The sequence below is a fragment of the Taudactylus pleione genome, unplaced genomic scaffold (genome assembly GCF_031769625.1).
Source record: "Taudactylus pleione unplaced genomic scaffold, aTauple2 ptg000212l, whole genome shotgun sequence".
NCBI classification, from domain to species: domain Eukaryota; kingdom Metazoa; phylum Chordata; class Amphibia; order Anura; family Myobatrachidae; genus Taudactylus; species Taudactylus pleione.
The window spans coordinates 10750928-10774119 of record NW_028284614.1 but is presented as its reverse complement, the minus strand read 5'-3'; the positions used below and the strand labels follow the sequence as shown (position 1 = coordinate 10774119).

Here is a 23192-nt window from a genome sequence, read left to right as displayed (position 1 = left end):
CACTGTTTGTTTACACAATGCAGTATGAGCTTATGTTAGTATATTACCGACCTTATGTTGTCAGTTCCTGTGTGTTCTACTCAAACGTGATGTGTATTAAAAGTCTAATACACTTCTCACTAATTCCACAGAATCCCACAGGAAAAAAACGTATTTGATTAGGAATTAGCTCAATGACAGACTGAACCGTCTGCAGCAGAGAGATGAAAAGCCAGCCGGATCTAAAATAATTATTAAATGATGAAGTAATTTTCTAATGTGTCTGGGCTTTTATACCTAAATGTAAAGATTTAGAAGTTGAATCAGTTGTTATTTACTAAACTGAGGCTCCGTCTGGTCTTGTCTGGAGTACAAATGTAAAGTCTGATTACCAAACACACCGGCTTCCATGTGTAGGAGGACTTCTTCATAAGTGATAATACTAAGGACTTGCTGTTTGTAATTCTATGGCCTAAAGTGCAGTAAGCATACCCAGGCTTGGGCAAGCCATTAAACATACCGGTGGCATACAACGGCCCAGAAAAGGGACTTTATTTCACTGTGGATTCTAAAAACCTAAATATGTTCATAGCACGTGAGTGGACTCTTAACATGTGTATAAACAGTTGTGATTTATATCGAGTTATTTATGGTAGCATGTGACAAAGATAAAATAATCCACTAAAGAGTCCATTTGTGGTAGGCATGGTCATTGGTGGGTTTACCATCGAGGGAGCAATCAGTGGTTAACATGGATGGCATGAAACCATTCACTGGAAACCATTGATGCTGTGAACCAGTTATTGACATCCTGCCAGTGGACCAATCAGGAAAGGGGCGTTGCTTAGTGGTGCTGCCTGGGGGTGTGGCTAAGTTCCGTACCCCAGCGCAAGGTTGGAGAAAAAGTAATCAATGGCAGAGAACAATCAGATCTCCGCCACCAATGACAAAACCATTCGCCATTGGTGGCAAACCATCGATGGCCATCCCTACTTTTAGGACATACCTCATATATACTGTAAGTATTTCATCTACTGCTTCGGTGTTTCAGTCTGCTCTTCCTCATGCTTTATATGGTCACAGGGCTCCTCTGTAACTTATCATTATCACTAGTGGCCTATCTATCACAGGTCCAGGGGAGCCCTGCACTGCACACCCTGCATCCAAAACCGACCATTGTGCCTCCCATGCAGTGCGCTGGCTCCCTATGCTTCTCGCGCGGGGCCATCTTGCCAGTGATGTATTCAGAAAAATGGTGCTGCACAGGAGCTAGCAAAGGTTCTGGCGCTGTACTAGAATCATTGCTTTCTTCTGCCCATGCGCCATCCTTCCAAATTTATCACCGGAAAGATGATGCCGCGGGATACGCATGACGCACGCGCCTAGAAAGAGGTCATTCTCGATAGGCCAGGTCCCCTTGATTAAGATGTTTCGGGGCATGGCCGCGTGTCACGCCCCTGTTTTCACGTCACACTAGGGATGAGCCCAGTATTCTGGAAGCTGCCGGGCTGCCCCCAGCCTGCTCCCTGCACTAAATGGAGGCAGACTGCATGTGCGCGGACAGTGTTCCCCAACCTCCCGACCGCCTGCAGGACACTGTGGCCCACAGGTCGGACAGCGGGACAGTTGCCGGAAAAGTGTGACTTTCCCGCTGAATTCGGGACAGTTGGGAGGTGTGATATAGGCAGTGTGCAGACATATATACTGTGTGTCCCTGCCCTCGCCTACACTACGGGGGTGCCTTTAATGAGTCCTGCATCCAGGCACCCGTTATGAAGTTCCGCCACTGTATTATCTGTGAAGCTGCCAGCTGTGGCATTGCCATATTGGTAATGGGATGGGAGTGTGGACCTGGACTGTGTCCACAAGATATGAAACAGGATAGGCCAGGGCAAGAGTGGTAGGAGGTGTCGGAGGAGGGGGGGGGGGTGTCGGTTGCAGGCCCTGAGTACAACATGCCAACATGTTTATACCCATAATTATACACGGTATATTGCCGACATGTGCAGGCTACATAATACTAAATATTTACCAATGTAATATCTGAATGTGAATCTTATCATGGTGTAAATGCTCCCCAGATATGTCAGACAGCACTGCAAATTAGATTGTCTCAGCAAAAATCGCTCAAAAATCAAAAATATACCACCTTATGGCTGGGTCTGCAGTCCTCCAAGAAATAAAGCAGGAATTCCTATAGGCCATCGCTGTGCTTGAAACCTTGAGTTTGACTGCCTCTGGACTAGGGTCAATAAAATGTTAGTTACCCATTTGCGGACAGTTTTTCTCAGTCTGATCACATCTCTAAGGCCCGGAAGGACAAAGTGAACTTTCCAGCATTGTGCTGGGGTCTTTTTTTTTTTTTTTGCTAGCATCGAGTCCATATAGTAATTTGTGTGGAGCAGTGGAATATGATATTGGGGAATAAACTCAATGCTTTTAAATTAAATTGCTGAAATAACCAACACTCTAAATTTACACAATTTGTTTCTCATTTCATCAAAAAAATTTCACCGACCAAAAAGAAAAAAAAGAAAAAAAAAAGATTTTGTTAGTGTAGTACCATTGTCCTATCAGAAGAGGGCAGCAGAGGGGAAGAAATTATTAATCTCAATGTGAGAAAAAAGGGGTCTTGACACACTTCAGATAAATTGCTTAATTATGACAACAACATATGTTCAGAATGACTCTTTGAGTAAACAAGGGTTTAAAGATACTTGGTTCGGTGCAAAGACTGGTGACAATCATGTGGTCTGTTTAGTCCGAATAGGGCCATTAAGGTTCACATTATTGCAGCCGCAGCTGCGTGTTTTGCCGCAACGCAAATGCGTCTTTATGACAATGGCCACTGTGCGTACTAAGAAGCACCATCGGTTGCCCAAGCGAACAGTGCACCAGCCCGGTGGAGGCACAGATAATCCATCTGAACATGGCCGCCTATGTCAGCGCACCCAGACAAATGATTAGTGTCCATCTTGCATGCTGCAGTTTGGTGGGTTTTCCTCATTTCCTTAAGTCAGGGGTGGCCAACCCAGTCCTCGAGATCCCCTGACAGGTCACGTTTTCCAGACCCCCTAGCTGGTGCACAGGTGTAGTCATTACCAACTGTCACATTTTAAAACATGGTGCATTCATTTCTAACTGCCACATTCTACAGATCCATAGGTGGTCTGGAAAACATGAACTGTAAGAGGTCCTTGAGGACTGATTTGGACACCCCTGCCTTAAGTGATAATAGGGTCAGATTGGCCCATAAGTGTACAGGGGAACTCCCTGGTGGGCCCTCCTTGCCTGAGTGCCCCACCCCTTCTCTAGGGGTCATTAACTTGGTGAAGCAGAATCATGGATGAACTTGGGTGCTTGGTTTGTTTCTATGGAAGATTTGACATACTGCGAATGAAAGTGGGTGGTTCTGATGTACCCTTGTCCCCTTCTTTATAAGGGGGCCCTGTTCTTTGCATGTTCTCTCTAATGCAATGGCGGAACTAGAGAGTAGTGGGCCCAGGTGCAAGAATATGCTTTGGGCCCCCCTATGCAGTGCCCACAGTAGTGGCCCCCCTATGCAGTGCCCACAGTAGTGCCCCACATACAGTGGCCCCAGCAGCCCCATATACAGTTCCCCCAGTAGTGGTCCCCCTATGTAGTGCCCCTTATACAGTACCCCTAGAAGTGGTCCACCCTATGCATTTCCCCCAGTAGTAGTCCCCCCAATGCATTGCCCCCAATAGTAGTTCCCCCTATGCATTGCTCCAGTAGTAGTCCCCCCATTAGTAGTCCCCGCTATGCATTCCACCAGTAGTAGCCCCCCTATGCAGTGCCCCCAGTAGTAGTCCCCCTATGCATTGCCCCCACTAGTAGTTCCCCCTATGCATTGCCCCCAGTAGTAGTTCCCCCTATGCATTGCCCCTAGTAGTAGTTCCCCCTATGCATTGCCCCAGTAGTAGTCCCCCCATTAGTAGTCCCCGCTATGCATTCCACCAGTAGTAGCCCCCCTATGCAGTGCCCCCAGTAGTAGTCCCCCTATGCATTGCCCCCACTAGTAGTTCCCCCTATGCATTGCCCCCAGTAGTAGTTCCCCCTATGCATTGCCCCTAGTAGTAGTTCCCTCTATGCATTGCCACAGTAGTAGTCCCCCCTATGCATTGCCACAGTAGTAGTTCCCCCCTTTGCATTGCCCCCAGTAGTAGTTCCCCCTATGCATTGCCCCCAGTAGTAGTTCCACCTATGCATTGCCCCCAGTAGTAGTTCCCCCTATGCATTGTCACAGTAGTAGTTCCCTCCATGTATTGCCCCCAGTAGTAGTTCCCCCCTATGCATTGCCCCAGTAGTGATCCCCCTTATGCATTGCCCCTAGTAGCAGCCACCCCTATACAGTATCCCCAGTTGCGCCCCCCATACAGTGCCCCCAGTAGCGCCCCTCCTATGCAGTACCAGTGCCCCTTACACACACACAAAATAAAATAAAAAAGACAACTTACCTGAATCCCCGCTCCTGATACGACCGCCGCTGTCCACTCTGAGTCCCAGCCCGCTCTTCTCCTGCACTATGACGTCTCTCCCATCACCCGCTGCCGCTGTCCAGTCGGCTCCCTCCGTAGATGCAGCAGCCAATGAGAGTCTGTCTGACTCTCATCTGCTGCTATATGGCGGCTGTGTGTTTGTTACTGTGTAATGTGGACTGCTCTCACTGTGGTCTGCACTACAGTAGCGGCGGAGACACTAGCGGCGGGTGCAGCGGCAGCTTTGGGCCCCTGCACCACAGGGGGTGGGGGGAGGATTTATAACGAACACTGACTTGAAGCCATCAGATCTCACTGCTTATACAGGTTTTTTTTTTAACAATCATTCCGCCATTTTTAGCTTCCCTTGATAATATAGCTAAATATATCAAGACATAGAGGCTAACCTTCAAGTACAATTTATAGCTAGCCATCTTGTGCTGACATTCCAGGTAAATTATGTCTTATTATCTTATTCTCTTGCTGTAGATGGACCAATGGTGAATTTGGGCTGTAGGGATTGAGGAGAATAAGGGGTCTATTTACTAAGCAGTGTTAGGAGAAGTGAAGAGAGAATAGTGATAAGGTGCCAGCCAATCAGCTCCCAACTGTCATTTTTCAAACACAGCCTGTGAGATGACAATTAGGAGCTGATTGGCTGGCATCTAAGTGTGTTACAGTTTAGTACATATAGGGCCGCTGAGACATTGGAAGGGCCTGGGTACTGATGGGGCCAGGCTCTAGGGATTGCAGCTACTTGCCATAGTTTTTACCATTGAAGGTTCACACAGAAGAAACTTGGCAAAATTCAGGTTATTTTCTGGAGTGGAAATAGCCACGAGCCCCTCCACATAGCAAGGGACGTCAGTATCGAAATCTTCACTAATTTCAATAATCTCACTCCACAAAATGAAATATAATTTTAGCACTGGTCCCCAAAGGGATGTGGATCATTAGGTCTACAATAAAGAGGTAGACAATGTTTAGGTAGACAATGCAAGTTAGACAGGCAATAGGTTGACAGGGTCTGAAAGTTGACATGGTCTGAAGGTCGACAAAGTAAAGGTCGACTGGTAAGAAGGTCGACGTACTGAATGTCGACAAGGTCATTAGGGCAGAAACGGTTGCCACAGAAATGGTCGACACATGTTTTTTTTTTCTAGCCCTAATCTTCACTCTAACCCTTCCCTTGATGCCTAACCCTAACTGTCGGGATAGGTGCCTGACTTTAACCGTCCCTTCTAGAGCCTAACCCTCCGGTAAGTGCCTAGCCCTAAACCTCCCTCCTGGTGCCTAACCCTAACCACCGGGATAGGTGCCTGACCTTAACCATCCCCTCTAGAGCCTAACCCTCCGGTAAGTGCCTAGCCCTAAACCTCCCTCCTGGTGCCTAACCCTAACCGTCAGAATAAGTGCCTAACCTTCCGGGAAGTGCCTAACCCTAAAAAAATAACAATGCGTCAACCATTTCTGTGTTGACCTAATGACCCTGTTGACCTTCTGCACCTGTCGACCTTATTACCAGTCGACCTTTAGTGTGTCAACGTTGCCTGTCTAGCTTGTATTGTCTACCTAAACATTGTCTACCTTTTTACTGTAGGCCTAATGACCGGATACCCCCCAAAATGAGGTGCGCCCACACTGTACTATGCAAGGAACGCCCTTACCATGCACACCTTTGTTTCACAGCAAATGCCGCCATTTTGTCTCTAGAAGCTGAGGCACTTTGGTGGCAATCTAAGAGCACTCGTGGAAATCGACAAACACGGCACCTCCTAGGACTGTGTCACCCTGCGCCTCCGCAATCTTGCACTTCCGAAAAGAGGCCCAGCCAAAGCATCAGCATCAGTGATATTTAGATGACAACAAGGAGCCCTACTCACTGCCATGGTGGCCCGTCTCTACCAAGCAGCAGTAAAATGTTATTTGCTTCCACATCGCTCTGAGGAAGAAAGTAGCAACACAATTATTTCCATAGTTACAAAAACACCTGGGAAAAAATTACGGCATCTAATAGCTGTGGTGCTCATATACTAATTCAGGTATTGAGAACAGTGGGTCTCATTCAGACCCGGTCATTAGATGCAAGCGGTCGCACTGATTGAGGGCGGCCGTTTGCATCTTGAAGTGCGGCCTCCCTGGCGCTAGCTAAGCTGTGGGTTACCACCCACAGCTTAGCGACCGACCAGGGTGATGGTCGTGATGGTCAGGACCATCGCGACCATCAGGGCTTGCGACGAGACCCTAAGGTTGGGTCTCGGCACTCGCAAGCCCCAGGGAGCTTTCTGCTCTGGCCGGGAACGCCTCAGTTTGGCCGGCCACCCCCCCCTGACCCGCCTTCCAAACGGGGCGAGCTGTCAATCAACATCGACAGCTCACCCCCTTTGGTGCGAGACCCGGACTGACAGCGGCCATCGCTAGCCGGGTCTCGCGCATGCGCACGAATGCAGAGATGACCTTCGAAATGACATGGATCTCCATGCAATGTAGATATGTGCGGAGCTTGTCTGCGCAGAGTAACGACATCCGATGATGACGTGACCTCGCTCACCTTAACGCAGCAGCCAGGCCGCAGAAGGACCTTGCCGCCATCACTCCCCGGTGGATTCTAGCTGAATCCGATGCCCATCGCAATTACTTCGCAGCCAGGATTAAACTCAGAAGTGCAGTGTTGCCTAGTGAATGCAAAGCCGTCGGTTTTAAACCATTGGGGGCAGCAATCGTTCGTGAGTCATCGAATGTTTGTGTTTTTGCGCATGCGCAAGACGCATTTGGGATTCACCCTCTGGCTCAGCCATCGCTACATCATAGACGGCTACCCACTGATGGTGAAAACACTCACCTTTGGCCTATGACCATCGATGGCCAATGGCCAAACCTAGCAAAGTGATCACGTAAGGGAGAACTTCAAATCTTTCTCATCGCTAGGACTGTCTCTCATCCTAGCCTGTCACCAGTCGGTGGCCCAATGTTAACGACCAACGGGGAAAAAAAATGCTCTTTACTTCCACGATATGCAGTGATAAGAAAAGTTCATTTCTAGATAAATAAGGCTTTCCCATTGTCTCAGTTTAAGAAATCCCTGCTTCGCCATCTGAGTAACGCAGCTCGAGCCGTAATACCTGTACTCTGGAGATCTTCCACTCCTCCTACACGTAAAGATTGGTTTTGTAGGCTTGATTATTTTATGTCAATGGAAGATATTTTATATTCCTCTCTAGATAAGCCCTCTGAATTTGCCAATACCTGGTCTCCTTGGCTAGACTATAAGTCTTCAGATACATACAGGAACTATGGCCCTCATTCAGACTCAGAGCCACTCGCTAGCGGCAGTACGCTCGTTCCGAGCGATGTTCGCACATCTGCGCATGCGTACGGTTTTTAGTACGCATGCGCGAACCAGTCAGTGCGGCCGAAAATCGTTGGTACGCAATATAGCGAGGGCCTGCTATTTTGAGTGACAGAATGAGGCGTATGTGGGTGGTAACAGGGGAAGGTGCTTGAAAACGGGGAGTGGAGATCCGAACGCAGGCGTGCTTAAAGGTCAAAACGGGCGTTTTAAGGGAGTGCATAATTAATACAGCAGCGTCATTGACCACGTCACTTGGTTTTTTTTAACTCAGAACTGCTCGCAAAATAGCGGTTGAAAACACCAACCACAAGAATAGCGAGCAGTTCATACGCTGTACGATGTACTCGATTAATCTAATAAATAGCGGACATGACGTATGGTGCGTGCGGCCAGGGGGCGTTTTTATCAAATAACGAGCGTATGTTTTGCTCGCTCGTTCAGACTTAGAGGTGGGAACAGACTGCAATTTGCGAACGGATCATTTGAATAGCCACCCCTTCTTTTTGAACGAACGACCACAAATAGCGAACGGCTCTGAATCAGGCCCTATATGTCTTCCACCTCATCCACAATATAAATTATGATTCTTAGAATAACAACTATTCTTACTCTTATACACACGATAGTCCCTCCTTTTCTTCTTTCTTCTCCTCCCTTCCCTTCTCTGCTTTTCTATTCGTGTCCTTCTCTTTCTCTCTGTTTTTCTTTTTATAGTTTGTTTTTTTTTTGTTTGTTTTCCTTTTAAAAAAAACAAAAAAAAAACTTTTTGTTTGTTATGTGATTTTTCTTTTCTGATATATTATATATCTGATATAGATTGTGTTATTTGTGCTATTAGCCTGATTTTTCTAAGAAAACGAATATTTAATTATTATTTGATTCGGGTTTATCAGAGGTGAAATGTTTATATCACATGTAATTTTTTTTTCTAAATATTCTAATAAAAACTGAATATACAAAAAAAGATAAATAAGGCTTCCCAAAATCCCCCCCCCTCCCCCCTCTGGATAAGGAAAGGAAAAATCTAGTTGAACTAGATGCATATGCCAGTTTTCTAAGGCTCTTGCCCAAACCCCCCCCTCCCCCAATGCCCTCTGCTGCCTTTTGTCAAAGTTTGCCATTCAACTATCGTGCAAACAATTGTATATAGGCATTGTTTGTTATACAAATTCTGTGCATTGTACGGCTCCCGGCCAGAGGGGGTCTTAAGGTGCCTACACAGAGATATTTTGCACAATTTGCCCGATTCCGACGCATCGTGACGACAAATCGTGTAAAATATGCTCAAATCACGATGCTGATGCGCGTCCCCACAGGGCGCACGTCGCATCTGCAGATCTGCCGTGCTGTAGGGCAGATCTGACAATCTCAGTCATGATGCACTGGGATAGTTAGGAGGCACGATACATCGTTTGTCCCATTGGACAGGTTTTAACACCAAATCGTGCCCACGACTGCCGTGGAGCTGCTGGGGAGAGTTCAAGGGGAAATCGGACACAATGTCGGATCAAGAGCACATCGCCAAGTGTGTAGGCACCTTTACCTTTGCAGCAGTGTGTATAGGTAACAATGTGTGCTGCACTCTTAGATGGGGTGCGCCAGGAACTCTGTCAATCAGTTTAAGCACACACACACACACCCCTCCCCAGTATACAGACAGTATACAGACATCCAGCAGCTCTGTCGTTACCCAGCGACTTTCCTTCAGCTCACACATAAGACTATTGGAATCCACAGAGGCGTCTGTCAGCGAGGACTGGAGCGGATCCTCTTCTCCTCAGCACAATAGCTGGCGTGACCCCCCCTCATTGTACAGAGGTCAGTGAACTGGGAATACACTCTCCCTGTGGCATTACTTGTTTCGTTGCATCTTGGTCCTGTTTCAGGGGCTGCTCAGAGCAGTACGTAGCTGTGCAGGGGGGCCTCGGACTGTTCCCATTATAGTCATAACCTAATGTATGCGCTTTAGGAAGATAATCAGCACCTCCGCAAGAAGCTACTGTAGCAAGGGGTCATTGATGCATTCCGACACGGTCGGCTTCCGAGGGGATAGTTGGAGATTTTCAGGTTTAGTCAACCAATTTCCGAAGTGCTTCAGGAAACAGGGATCTTCACTGCTGCATGAATAGACCCCAAAGTGTTTTAAGTGTAAAACCTGCTGCGAAATGACATTCAGGATTCCCCTTAGATGATCCTCCTATTTAGTAGGACAAGCACAGTGCTAATTCTGAAATCCATTAGGGAGATATAAATACTGGGTAGCGACCGTCTCATACGGTAACTTTCTGCATTTATAAGATCCTTCCCCAGGTTTCGGCTATGCCAATTAATTGGAGCCTATTTATTTAGTGGTATTAGCATTTTGCATAATTTCCTCAGTAAGGTTGGGGATTGCAATCCTAGTAACACCCCAGATACAGTATGTACTTACAGAGATGCAGTAAGAGGGGGGACAACAGGAACAGTGGTTATAACACCATCCATTGGAGGGATAGTACAACCAGCAGACGTTTAGGAACAAAATATTTATTTGTATTCATTTCTGTGTGATTGGGTGACATCTATGTATCAGGGCACAACTGGGAACAGCTCAGCGAGGTCTCTTTGAACTTTTTTTGTAGCAGTTTTCACTTTGTTTTATTGATTATTATCTGTGAATGATTACTGTTGTTTCTTCTTCAGATTTTTATCCTTACTACTATGTTATTTTGACCTAATAAGTAAAATTAGGATTGACATATAGATGGTATAAAATTATTATTATGTGTGTCAGAACAATGCAGCAACGAATGCGTTAAAACTTCTGGAAAGGAACATTTTCTTTTTATTGTATTTTTATGCGCTTGGTGTTAAATTGCTAAATGAACATTTTTACTCAAGTCCACAGTCATTAGTGTTATAAGTGTAAATCCTATAATGTTATATCTGTGTATATATAATAAAGATGAGTGGTTTGTCTTTATTCGGTTTTGTTCGGATCCAGGGGCGTTCCTAGAGACGAGGGGGCCCGTGTGCAGTCTCCAACATGGGGCCCCTCCTCTCCACCCGGCAGCACACTGAGCTGTCCGAGGCCAGCGCCGGAGTTATAGACTCTGGGCACTAGAGTGTGACCAGAGTCTATAATGTATGCACAGGTCACTGGGAAAATGGTCACGGCGGCCATTTTCCAGTCGTTTTACAGCGCCAGGCCCCCGCACCGTGGGACTCTGGAGAGGTAAGTAATATTATGGGTGCAGGGTTTATAACGGAATACATAGTTCTCCATGTGGCTATTTCCGTATTCCATATTCCGTTATAAACTGGGGGCAGAAATACTGCGTTACTTAATATAAACTTAAATAACATTTAAAACTTAATATTTAATAAGCATTTATATTAAATCTGGGTCTAAATACCAAGCTTGTTTGTAAATATATGAGTTACTAGCAATTGGGGAGTATCAACCACAGGAAGTGAGATCATGGCTGGCTGCGAATTGATTCTCATTAGTGGGGTATATATAGTCCTAAAACCCTAATGGAGCTACACTACCCTTGAAGAAGTCTAGATATTGGACGAAACGCGTTGGGTAGCTCCACTCCTGCCCTATATGAACTTGCCAGGAAATTTTAAATAAGATAAGCATTTGGCATTTTAACTGAATTTTTATGCATATATCGTGTTTGAAAATACCTATTATATGCACTACTTTGAATTCAGTATATTTTATGTTCCCTATCTTTTTTGTTTTTAATATGTTTCAAGTTTAAATAATTTTGTACCCCCCCTTTTATATTGAATATTTGCTGGTTGAATTTTTATTTAAATATGGAGGTTTTTTAAGCATTTTATTATCACACAGACACTTTACTATTATTCTTTTTAGGACAATTATATTCCTGAGAATACTTTTGTTTGTTTATATACCTTATATTTATATATTTAAACAAGGTTTTGGAGGTGTATTAGTATCTAATAATTAACTTGCAACATTGCACTGACACTTTATGCACACTATTCACCTTATTATATCTATTTGCACTGACACTTTACAATTAACTTTATATATTTATTTTAATCTAGCACTATTGTCGCTTTGCACCAAGGGCCTGATTCAGAGCCGGACGCTCTGACAAGTGCGCTCGCTCTGCATCAGGGCCCTCCTACCTAAAAATGGAGCTGCTCCTGGCCGCTCGCATAGCTGTGAGTGACCACCCACAGCTTATGCGAGCGGCCAAAAAGATGGTCGCAATGGTCAAGACCATCGCGACCATCGGGCTTGCGACGAGACCCTGTGGTAGGGTCTCTAACTGCCGCAAGCCCAGGAGTGCTTTTGGCTATATCAGAGCCGAAAGCACTCCCACTGACATCACTAGTGATATCAGTGGGGCCGGCCCCAGACGGTAGGCGTTGCCATGGGAACGCCTCTGTCTGGGCAGCAACGCCCCTGGCACGCCCACCAAAGGGGGCGTGCTGTCACTCACCATCGACAGCACGCCGCCTTTGGTGCGAGACCCATAGCGACGGCTTGGTCGTCGATATCCGTCGTGAGTATGTGCACTAGGGCACCATCGACCCGCTTGCGAGAGCTCAGCGCTCGCGAGCGGGTCTGAATCAGGCCCCAAGTCCACTGCCTAATATCTTTTTATTTAATAACAGTTGACCACTGTTATGTTTATACCTCTTGTTTTAAGCTGACACCCAGAACCATAGGGTGTCCACTTGTCTATATACATATATATATATATATATATATATATATATATTTCTGTCGGTCCTAAAAGAATCCAGTCCACACACGGCACTACTAATGCAATATCATGTATTGGTACTATTCAGTACATTGATGAAGTACAAAGATTAAATACACAGCATGGTCAGCAACGTTTCGAGATCCATTGAGACCTCGTTCTCAAGCTGCCGTGTCTATAATAACATGCAACATAGAGAAAATAAATAAATAAATCATATATATATATATATATACGCAGCTGACAGCTTTTCACTTATGGCGTCTACATGATTTAGCATGAGCACTGGGGCGGCTGATATTGCTACAGGAAGAGTGATGAACCTCTGCAGCTGATATATATATATAATATATATATACTGTATATATACAGTATATATGTGTGTGGTATAACAGATAGACAGAAATTAGATAGACAATGTCTAAATAGACACCAGATGTTAGACAGTCAATAGTTAGACAGGGACTAACGTTTGATAGGGACAAAAGTTAGACACACTGAAGTTCGACATGTAAAAAGGTCGAAAGGTACAAAAGGTCGACAGGGTCAAAAGTTCAGCATTAAAATGGTCGACTAATAAATGGTCGACAATTTTTTTCCATTTATTTTAGCCCTAATCTTTACCCTAACCCTAACCCACCCCATGGTGCCTAACCCTCCCTCCTGGTGCCTAACCCTAACCGCCTGGGCATGTGCCTAACCATAACCCTCCAGTAAGTGCCTAATTCTAACCCTAACCTACTCCTTGGTGCCTAAACATAACCGTGGGGGTAAATGCCTAACCCTAACCCTCCAGTAAGTGCCTAACCCTAAACCTAACCCTCCAGTAAGTGCCTAACCCTAACCCTTCCGTAAGTGCCTAACCCTAATCCTCCAGTAAATGCCTAACCCTAAACCTAACCCTAACCCTCCAGTAAGTGCCTAACCCTAAACCTAACCCTCCAGTAAGTGCCTAACCCTAATCCTCCAGTAAGTGCCTAACCCTAACCCTCCAGTAAGTGCCTAACCCTAATCCTCCAATAAGTGCCTAACCCTAAACATAACCCTAAACCTCCAGTAAGTGCCTAAGCCTAACCCTCCTGTAAGTGCCTAAACCTAACCCTAAACATAACCCTAACCCTCCAGTAAGTGCCTAATCCTAACCCTCCAGTAAGTGCCTAACCCTAATCCTCCAGTAAGTACCTAACCCTAAACATAACCCTAACCCTCCAGTAAGTGCCTAACCCTAACCCTCCAGTAAGTGCCTAACCCTAAACCTAACCCTCCTGTAAGTGCCTAACCCTAACCCTAATCCTCCAGTAAGTGCTTAAGCCTAACCCTAACCCTAATCCTCCAGTAAGTGCTTAACCCTAAACATAACCCTAATCCTCCAGTAAGTGCCTAACCCTAAACCTAACCCTACTGCAAGTGCCTAACCTTAATCCTCCAGTAACTGCCTTACCCTAACCCTCCAGTAAGTGCCTAAACCTAATCCTCCAGTAAGTGCCTAACCCTAAACCTAACTCTCCTGCAAGTGCCTAACCCTAAACCTAACTCTCCTGCAAGTGCCTAACCCTAAACCTAACCCTCCAGGAAGTGCCTTACCCTAACCCTAAACATAACCCTAACCTTCCTGTAAGTGCCTAACCCTAACCCTAAACATAACCCTAACCCTCCAGTAAGTGCCTAACCCTAATCCTCCAGTAAGTGCCTAACCCTAAACATAACCCTAACCCTCCAGTAAGTGCCTAACCCTAACCCTCCAGTATGTGCCTAACCCTAAACCTAACTCTCCTGCAAGTGCCTAACCCTAATCCTCCAATAAGTGCCTAACCCTAAACCTAAACCTCCTGTAAGTGCCTAACCCTAACCCTAATCTTCCAGTAAGTGCCTAACCCTAAACATAACCCTAACCCTCCAGTAAGTGCCTAACTCTAAAAAAAAACACGAGTTGACCATTTTTGTGTCGACCATTTTCATGTCGAACTTTTGACCCTGTCGACCTTTTACATGTCGAACTTTAGTGTTTAACTATGGAAAGTCTAACATCTGGTGTCTATCTAGACATTGTCTATCTAATTACTGTCTATCTATAGTCTGGAACCCGTCTGCCTGTATTCAGCTGTGGCTGCCTCTCCCCGTACATCCTCGTGTGAGAGGAGCCGCCATCACTATCACTGGTGCAAAAGATTCATCTGAAATCAGCGGGTTCTCTGCACACACGCTCACCTCTGAGTAACTCCGCCTCTTCCGTCACCATGCCCATGCCATACTAATGCTAAGTGCCAATGTCAGCAGGACTTACTGTACACCCCTTACAGAGAGGAATCAGTTCTATAAGTTAATTGTTAGGTGCTCCCTACCAAAAAGAGTGTCTAACCACAGGTGGTTATAGGACAGTAGTTATAATTGGACATTTAACCCCCTATAAACCGGGAGGGTAAGGGATGCTGGCTCTCGGGAACCCCGGCGGTCAGAATTCCGACGCCGGCATCCCGACAGGGTTAGGGTACCAAACCCTCCCCCTCTCCCTACCCTAACCCTCCTTTCCCGGTGCCTGAACCTAACCTCCCCCTCCTCGTGCCCTAAACCTAACATCCTCCCTTAGTGTCTAACCCCTTAAACCTAACTTCCTCCCTTAGTGTCTAACCCTCCCCCTAGTGCCTAACTCTAAACGCTAACCCACCCCCTAACCCCACTACTTACCATCGGGATTCCAACGTCGGCATTCTGACCGACAGGATCCCAGCGGTCGGGATATAGACCGCTTCCCTTATAAACAAGTCCACATTTTGTATTGTATTTTGTATGTCCACTACAGTAGATGCACACTTGTCATCCATATTACCAGTGATTTATATGGTGCTAGAACAGGGCGATTTTGCACTCTGTGCCGCCCCCATACGTGACGACAGGATGTCATGCCAAGAAGGCGTGGCCACTGGCACCAGGAAGTCTGCACTGCCCAGAGAGTCACTAGGACATGCAGGATGGCTGTACAGGCGGCAGGGTTGCCCCTCCTTATAGCAATGGGTTCCCTGCTTTACTGAGAACATTGAGGGATAAGCGTATGTTCTCCACATGATTGCGTGAGTTTCCTCCAATCCAAAAACATACTAGTAGGTTACTTGGTATTGGAAAAAAAGTAACCGTGTGTACATGTGGTAGGATATATAGTTTGTAAGCGCCACTGGGGTGGGGACTGATGTGAGTGACTGAAATGCTCTCTGTATAGCGCTGCGTAATACTTGTGCTCTACATAAGTAACTGTTAATAAATAATAAGATAGAAGTTCTATCTAGGTCCCTTTACGATGTAGTCTGTTTGTTTGCACCATCTTGCCTGATATCTCCATGCTGGTTACCACAGAGATCTGCAGTAGGGATCACACTGATATTCAGTGCTGTTCTCTCCTTAATAAGGCTCCCTGTATATATATATATTTCTTTCTTTTTTTTTTGAGGGTGAGTCAAAAATTATCCGCACTCTGGGCCTAATTCAGACCCGCTCGCGAGCACAGGACGCTCGCAAGTGGGTCGATGGTGCCCTAGTGCGCATGCGCACGACGGAGGGAGCTCCGTCGTGCGCATGCGCGAGACCCGGGGAGCGACGGGGAAACCGTCGCTCCAGGTCTCGCACCAAAGGGGGCGTGCTGTCGATGTTGATTGACAGCACGCCCCCTTTGGTGGGCGTGCCGAGGGCGTGGCTGCCAGACGGAGGCGTTCCCATGGGAACGCCTACCGTCTGGGTCCGGCCCCACTGACATCACTAGTGATGTCAGTGGGAGTGATTTTGGCTCTGCTACAGCCAAAATCACTCCAGGGCTTGCGGTCACCGAGACCCTACCGCAGGGTCTCGTCGCAAGCCCGATGGTCGCGATGGTCTTGACCATCGCGACCATCATCATGGACGCTTGCATAAGCTGTGGGTGGTAACCCACAGCTATGCGAGCGGCCAAGAGGCCGCTCCAAGTTTAGGTAGGAGGGCCCTGATTCAGAGCGAGCGCTCTGGTCAGAGCGTCCGGCTCTGAATCAGGCCCTCTGGCTGTAGAATTTATTTTAATCAACTTTCAGAAAAGTAAAATACATTATTTTTCAACATAATCTCCCTGCTTTGCAATACACTCTGTCCATCTGTCTACAAACTTTCGTATTCCCTCATTAAAAAAATGATTAGGCTGAGCTGTGAGCCACGAATGCACCGCTGTCTTCACCTCTTCATCAGATGTGAATCTTCTTCCTACTCGGGCTTCTTTCAGGGGACCAAACAGGTGATAGTTCGATGAGGCAAGATCAGGACTATAGTAACAAAGTAACAAATATATATTGTACAATATAATAACAAAGTTTTTGGAGAGTGTCGACAGTATGAACAGCGGTGTGCGGACGTACATTCTCATGCAACACCACAACACCCTTGGATGGTACAGATATGGGCGGGAGATGTATACAGCTTTTAACTGTAATTTTATAGACTGCGGGCCTGATTCATTACCGATTACACAAGCAATCGGATGATTGTTGCGTACTGCGCATGCATTACAGTGTGCACGCGCGAACCGGGCACTGCGATCGGGAATGCAGACCCATTGCAGAGTGATTGACATGAAGTACCGTTTGTGGATGATGACGGGGGGGCGGTGGTCAGCAAAACGCAGGCGTGACAGTGCGTATGAACGCTGTTGCATGAGCGTGCATAAATTATCCACTGCGATGCCCTACGCAACCTGAGGACACACAGCGTGCGATGAAGTTAGCAATTTCTGAGTAAGGTCAGAGCTTGTGCAAGTGTGCGGCTGCGATGGTACTCCATGTTACCGATGGTTTCGCAGTCTTGCTAAGGATTACGGATGTGTGTAAGATAAAGTGGGCGTCCTTATGTTGTGCTGCAACGGCACAGCGATGGCAATGGATTAGCATACTATCGCAGTGAAACTACGTGCGTAATAGCTATTGCAATCACAGTAGTGATCTGTAATAAATCAGGCTGATTGGTTTCTTGGGGCAACGTCTCCTCTTTATCTGTATCCAAGGCTCGGTACATCTCCCCCATGGTGAGATATCGCCAGTTTGCACTCACACGCTCCAACGATAAAAAGTGATTTTCAAGGCAAGTAATGGAACAAATGTAAATAAATGGGAACGTGATCACTCGGGTGCACTAAATGTCAAATCTTTTATAAGGAAATAAACTTTCCTTAAAACTTTAAAACGTTGGTCCTTAGTCTCCCGTGCAGGTACAGTATGTATTTTCATGACAGGTATTTTTCATTACATAAGGGGAGAGTAACATACAAAAACATGGTGTATTAGGAAACACGGTATTTATTGTTGTTATACAAGATACGTAAAACTTGAATAAATGATCATCAAAATAGCATATGCAGCAAGATGGAGGTTTATCAGATATCCCTCCTGTAGATCTAAAGTTGGAGGTCTCCGGAAACCTCTTCCAGGACCTCAGTGTGAAGGTCTCTCTAGGTTGCTTCCAATGGTCTGTTGGACTCACTCCTGTCACACTACGCCAACGCGTTTCGAGAGGGTGTCTCTTCATTAGGGCAGAGACTGCTCTCAAGTTAGATATATTTATATATGTGCTATTATCATGTGACATAACAGTATGCACAGAGCCGTAACTAGACTTTTCGGTGCCTCGTGCCAGAGAGAGCATTGGCACCCCCCCCCATTTTTAAATAGGGACATGAGATAGTGCACCTGAAAAAGGGCCATGGCCTCATGGGGAAGGGCCAGGGAAGAGATAGGGGAGGCCAGGAGATGCTGGGGATAAAAGAAGAGGAAGCTACAAATGAGAATGGTAATAAACAGGAAAATTTACAGGCCTGAACAGTGCCCCCTGCCCTGCGGTGCCCTGTGCCATGGCACTGGTCGCACCACCCTAGTTACGGCCCTGAGTAAGAAATTATATGACCCAAAGTGGGTGCTATTGTCATGTAGCGTTAGGGACACCGGCAGGGGTGGATTGGGCCACCGGGACGCCGGGCCAGTTCCTGCTGGGCCGGTTCCCATGGTGGCTGATGGCCACCCGACCACCACTCACCCTTCAATTACTTGACCCCCCTCCTCGGCCCTCCCCGGTAGCGCTGCCGCGACTGGAGCTCGATCTGGCAGTTGAGCTGCGCAGCTACACGGCCCGCCCTTTAACAGTTTGTCCTCCCTCCCGAGGTCTCCTTAACCCCGGTCGTCCCACTGCCGCAATCGGTTAGCTGCTGCACTGTGCACAGCTTCTGCGCAAGCCGCGTGACACTGACTAGGTTAAGAAAAAAAAAAAAAAATGCCCGACGGGGGAGCTGCTGCGCATGCCCAGCCCTATCATCTCCCCCCATAAGCCTTTGCGGAGCCTGGGCCCCTCCAGCCACTCCGCAGCCCGCCTCCTACACAGGCACAGGTGCCAACCGAAAGCACCACTATGTGCATTGTCCCCTCCCTCAGTCCCCGTTGCCTGCCGTCAGGCCTCTCTTTTTCTTTGGGCCATCTAATCCTGATCACTGGGACTGCAGAGGGCGGGGTGAGTGCAGCTGTTACTGGGAGAGAAGCGGCCCGGGACACGGATGTCAGCGGCATTCCCAAAACACACTCTGGCTGTCAGCGCACAGAGACGGAACGACGGCGGTGAGCTGAGATGACCCTGGACTGGAGGTATTCTTGTTCAGGTTCTTTCCCTCCCATCCTGCCCCCTGCCCCACACTACCACTCCCATCCTGCCCCACACTACCACTCCCATCCTGCCCCCTGCCCTACACTACCTCTCCCATCCTGCCCCACACTACCAGTCCCATCCTGCCCCCTGCCCTACACTACCACTCCCATCCTTCCCCCTGCCCTACACTACCACTTCCATCCTGCCCCACACTACCAGTCCCATCCTGCCCCCTGCCCTACACTACCACTCCCATCCTGCCCCACACTACCACTCCCATCCTGCCCCACACTACCAGTCCTATCCTGCCCCCTGCCCCACACTACTACTCCCATCCTGCCCCACACTACCAGTCCCATCCTGCCCCACACTACCACTCCCATCCTGCCCCCTGCCCTACACTACCTCTCCCATCCTGCCCCACACTACCAGTCCCATCCTGCCCCCTGCCCTACACTACCACTCCCATCCTTCCCCCTGCCCTACACTACCACTCCCATCCTGCCCCACACTACCAGTCCCATCCTGCCCCCTGCCCTACACTACCACTCCCATCCTGCCCCACACTACCACTCCCATCCTGCCCCACACTACCAGTCCTATCCTGCCCCCTGCCCCACACTACCACTCCCATCCTGCCCCACACTACCAGTCCTATCCTGCCCCCGCCCCACACCACCTCTCCCATCCTGCCCGCTGCTCCACACCACCACTCCCATCCTGCCCCCTGCTTTCCACTATTACTCCTATCTCACAACACTGTTCTGAACTACTACTCCCAGCCTGCCCCACACTACTACTCCAAGCCTGCACCTGCTCTGCCATTACTACTACTACTCCCATTCAACCCCCTGCTTCTCACTGCTGCTACTCCCATCCTGCCCCACGTGTCCCACTACTATTACTACTCCCATCCCGACCCCAGCAGTGGCAGAGTTTATGACGTTTGTACGCCTGGTGCTAGTTCTGGTGGGGCGTACACTGCGCACCCTATTTTTGATTCTTGTGGAGGACAATGTGTTTGTAGTTTTTTACCTCTGGGGGCCAATGTTTGTTTTCTGTAGGGGCCAATGTATTTTTTTTCTGTGGGAGCTGGTGTGGGTTTTATTTTGTTCTTGTTGAGGCTAAAGTGTTTTTATTATTAAATTGTTTTCATGTGGGGGACAATATGTTTTATTCTTTTCCGTGGAGGCTATGTGTTTTGTTTTTTTCTGCCGGGTGTCGTCGTGTGTATTTCTTTTACTGTGTGAGGTTCAATATGTTTTTATTCTTTTACTGTGGGGGCCAATGTGTTTTATTTTTTCCTATGGGGGATAATGTTTTTTTTTTTTTCCTGTCTGGGGTCAATGTGAGTTTTTCTTTCTGTGGGGGGCAAAGTGTTTTATTTTTTTCTTGTGCATTGTTTTTGATCTGCACATGTGTCTGAGTGGCAGTGCAGGTACAGAGATGCATGCACCGAGTAGTGTATTAGAAATGTGTTGGGTGTTACTAGGTGGCTACAGAGACGCTGAATTGCTCACATTGGAGGCCATACTTAGATGGATGATCTGCGCCTAGCATAGGGCTGTTGAAAGTTCCAATACTGCAACCAATGGTGGTGTCTAAAGTCTTAGGGGTCTACTCACTAATCCTTGGAGAGATATACAATGGAGAAAGATAAGTCCAGCCAATCAGCTCCAAAATGTCATTTTTCCACCCCCTCGATAGACCCCCACCTCCTCAACAGCCACGCCCAGTGGCCGGCTGGGCCGGGGGGCAAGGTGCCATGTGCCCCCCGGGCCGCAGCGTCATGCGGGCCGTGGGCCGTGGGCAGTCTGTGTCACTGTGACACAGACTGCACCGCGTGTGTAGCGCTGACCGGACGGAGTTCGGTCAGTGCTACACAAGTGACAAACACACAGCCGCCGGCTCCGGCACCTGTGTGTTTGTTTTGATCAGCAGCCAATGAGAGTCTGTCAGACTCTCATTAGCTGCTGCTGCGCCCACTGCAGGAGCCGCTCCATCTTCCGGCTCCCGCGGTGGGCAATGGGAGAGGCGTCATGATGTCATATGACGTCTCTCCCATAATGCAGAGCGGCCCGGCCCGGGAGGACAGACGGAGGAGCAGATAGCGGCGGCAGGAGCGGGGATTCAGGTAAGTGTTTTTTTTTATTTTGTTTTTTATATTACGTGTGTCTACTTGGGGGGGGGGTCTGGCACTACAATGAGGAGACCTCTACTTGGGGCACTACAAAGGGGGGGACTACTACTGGGGGCACTACAAGGGGGGTGGGGGACAACTACTACTGGGGGTACTACAATGAGGAGACCACTACTGGGGGCACTACAAAGAGGGGGACTACTACTACTGGGGGCACTACAAGGGGGGTGGGGGGACTACTACTACTGTGGGCACTACAAGGGGGGTGGGGGACTACTACTACTGGGGACACTACAAGGGGGGTGGGGGACTACTACTACTGGGGGCACTACAAGGGGGGGACTACTACTACTGGGGGCACTACAAGGGGGGGACTGCTACTACTGGGGGCACTACAAGGGGGGTGGGGGACTACTACTACTGGTGGCACTACAAGGGGGGGACTACTACTGGGGGCACTACAAAGGGGGGGACTACTACTACTGGGGGCACTACAAGGGGGGGACTACTACTACTGGGGGCACTACAAGGGGGGGACTGCTACTACTGGGGGCACTACAAGGGGGGTGGGGGACTACTACTACTGGTGGCACTACAAGGGGGGGACTACTACTGGGGGCACTACAAAGGGGGGGACTACTACTACTGGGGGCAGTACAAGGGGGGGACTACTACTGGGGACACTACAAGGGGGGGACTACTACTACTGGGGGCACTACAAGGGAGATACTACTACTACTGTGGGCACTACAAGGGGAGGGGACTACTACTAGGGCCACTGCATAGGGGGGAGGGGACTACTACTAGGGGCACTGCATGGGGCGAGGGGACTACTACTAGGGGCACTGCATAGGGGGAGGGGTCTACGACTGGGGGCACTGCATCGAGGGACCACTGCTGGGGGCTCTATATAAAGGGCAATACTGGGGGTACTGCATAGGGGGGAGACTACAACTGGGGCCACTATTTAAGGGGCATTGCATAAGGGTTACCACTATTCGGGGCACTGCATGGGGGGTGGACTGCTACTGGGGGCACTATATAAGGGGCACTGCATAGGGGGTACCACTAATGGGGGCACTATATAAGGGGCTTACTACTGGGGGCACAAGAGGCACTGCTCAGAAGGGACCACTACTGGGGGCACTATATAAGGGGCTCACTACTGGGGGCACAAGGGGCACTGCATAGGGGGGATCACTACTGGGGGCACTACTGGAGGCCTGCATAAGGATGTTCTCTCCTGTGGCACACGGGGGCACTGCATATGGGCACTACGACAGGGGGCTGCCCCTAATATTTATTTTTACCTTACATTAATTCCATATGGACCCGCCCCCTCCCTGGAAGACTTGAGGGGGGGCTGCGCATTAGCACGCACATTTTTCAGGCTCCCTGGCTACACGCTACTCCTCTGCCAGGGCCGCCTGCATGCATTTGCCCCCCGGCTAAAAGTTGCCAGCCAGCTCATGTCCACGCCCCCGTTAGGGCTGCTTCCATAAATTTCCCGGGCTGGTTTTCCGTCCCAATCCGCTCCTGGACACCGGTACAGAGACGCTTAGAGGGGGCTGGTGCTTAAAGATATCTATACAAATATACATACCTCCCAACTGTCCCGTATTCAGCGGGACAGTCCCCTTTTTCTGGGACTGTCCCGCTGTCCCACCCGCGGGCCACAGTGTCCCGCGGTGGGGGGGAAGCATACACCGCTGCTCTGCATAGCAGAGCAGCATGTATGCAGAGCGAGAATAGATACTGTGCACATGTGCACAGTATCTATACACAGCACGGGGGGAAGCCCGGGGGCAGCCCAGCATCTCAGAGATGCTGGGCACGCCACTTAGTGATGTAAATTG

At 48.4% G+C, this 23192-nt stretch overlaps 1 protein-coding gene across 1 annotated transcript in view; it reads left to right on the top strand.

Moving 5' to 3' along the window:
* Positions 1-9564: 9564 nt before the first annotated feature.
* MPPED1 (metallophosphoesterase domain containing 1) overlaps positions 9565-23192 on the top strand; it is a 113949-nt gene continuing 100321 nt past the window's right edge. The window contains exon 1 of the mRNA XM_088478380.1: positions 9565-9648. The gene's annotated coding sequence lies outside the window, so the exon portion shown is untranslated. The remainder of the gene's footprint in view (positions 9649-23192) is intronic.